This window comes from Mastomys coucha, unplaced genomic scaffold (assembly GCF_008632895.1).
Source record: "Mastomys coucha isolate ucsf_1 unplaced genomic scaffold, UCSF_Mcou_1 pScaffold20, whole genome shotgun sequence".
NCBI classification, from domain to species: Eukaryota; Metazoa; Chordata; class Mammalia; order Rodentia; family Muridae; genus Mastomys; species Mastomys coucha.
In genome coordinates, this window is record NW_022196903.1 from 8929964 (window position 1) to 8932177 (window position 2214).

Sequence of the window (2214 nt, forward strand, 5' to 3'; positions counted from 1 at the left end):
AAAACTCACAATACTAATAGTATCTTCTCTTAACAAACGTGCCCTGATTGTGGAGTATTAAGGGTAAAATGATAAATATAATTTGGAAACTGGGTTTGGAAACTTGCTTTGCAAATATTCTCAAATGTAAACGTATTATATAATGTAAGCTTATTAATTTAAAAACAAAAAGAAGATAGCATTAAAATCTGGTCTGAGCAAAGCAAAGACTTGGTGGTAAAGAATTTGAAGCGAGAAGCTCTTGTTATAGTCAATAATAGTTACCATAGCAAAAAGGACACATGACACTGTGGCTTGACTATGATGTGCTCCTCCACAGGCTCACACATTTAAGTACATGCCTTAAAAGGCAATCTCTCGGGATCTGTGGATTTTGGATTATTCCCGGGAAGGCGCGGCCTTTCTGCGCAGGCGCAGCCGCCCGTCAGGGCTGTTTCCGATCTCCGCGCAGTCTGAGCGCTTTCAACCCAGCTTCTCATTTCCTCTCCGACATGACATGACGTAAGCGGGCCCTGCGGCTCCGCGGGGCGGGACAATGGCGGTGGCAGACACGGCGAGCCAATGGGCGGAAGCTCTTATGCGGCCGGCGTCCGCTGCCACCGCTGGATCCTGGAGCCAGAGGCCGCCCGCGACTGAGCGCAATGGACCAAGGGCCCCAGCCCGGGAGGCGCCTCAGCGGAGTCCGCGGCCAGATGCCCCCGCAGTAGCCACTGCACGCGCGCCGCGGCCCCGCGTGAGCTTCTGCACGCTGTGGGCGGGCTTGCACCCCGCCGGGCCCGCACTCGCCGCAGCCTACAGCCCATGCGCCAACGCCGCCTTCCTGCCCGGGCCTCCCAGCCCTGGAAACGTGGCCGCGGGCTGCAAGGGCAGCGCCCGCGCCCACTGCCGTTTTGCTGCAAAGCTGCGTCGCCCTCGGAGCCAGAGCATACTGCCCTGCTGAAGTGCATACCCGTTCCTGAGCAACACTGATTTTTGCCATGGAATCTGATGCTGTAAGTTATGATGATGTGCATGTGGACTTCACTGAAGAAGAGTGGAATTTGCTGGATACTTCACAAAAGAGTCTCTACAAAGATGTGATGCTTGAGACCTACTGGAACCTCATTGTTGTAGGCTACAGTTGGGAAAACCATCACATTGAAGAACATTGTCAAAGTTCCAGAAGACATGAAAGGCATGTAAGAAGTCAAAGTGGAGAGAAATCATATGAATACAGTCAATGTGGTAAAGCGTTTTCATTTCCCAATCATCTCCAATATCATAAAAGAACTCATACTGGAGAGAAGCCTTATCTTTGTAATCAATGTGGTAAAGCCTTTACAAGACCCAGTAATCTCCAACGTCATGAAAGAATACATACTGGAGAAAAGCCTTATGAATGTATTCAATGTGGAAAAGGCTTTGCGAGACACAGTCATCTCCGAGATCATGAAAGAACTCATACTGGAGAGAAGCCTTATGTTTGTAATCAATGTGGTAAAGCCTTTGCAAGATCTAGTTATCTCGAAGGTCATGAAAGAACTCATACTGGAGAGAAGTCTTATGCTTGTAATCAATGTGGTAAAACCTTTAGAAGATCCAGTAATCTCCAACGACATAAAAGAATACATACTGGAGAAAAGCCTTATGAATGTAATCAATGTGGTAAAGCCTTTTCACATCAGAATAGTCTCCAATATCATAAAAGAACACATACTGGAGAGAAGCATTATGAATGTAATCAATGTGGTAAAGCCTTTTCACGTCAGAGTCATCTCCAGTATCATAAAAGAATACATACTGGGGAAAAGCCATATGAATGTAGTCAATGTGGTAAAGCCTTTGCCATATGCAGTAATCTCCAAAGACATAAAAGAGTTCATAATAGAGAGAAACCTTAAGAATGTAATCAATGAGGTAAAGCCTATTCACGAGGGAGATGTCTCCAAAAACGTAAAGGTACACATATTAGAAAGAAATCTTATGAATGTGTTCAAGGTTGAAACAGCTTTTCACAAAGTTTTTTTTTGTTTTGTTTTTTGTTTTTTGTTTTTTTCTCCAAAATCATAAAGCAACCATGTTGGAAAGAAACTATGAATGTAGTCAAAGTGCTAATGCCTTTGCCTGTCCCACTAGTCTCCATAACATGGAATCAAAGTGGTAATGCCTTTACATGTCTTAATCATACGTAAACACATGAAAGAAGTCATAGTAAAAATAAACTAGTGATTTGAA

General features: G+C 44.7%; 1 pseudogene; it reads left to right on the forward strand.

Annotated features, from left to right (window-relative positions):
- Positions 1 to 592: 592 nt before the first annotated feature.
- On the forward strand, positions 593 to 2193 carry LOC116097999 (annotated as a pseudogene).
- Positions 2194 to 2214: the final 21 nt, after the last annotated feature.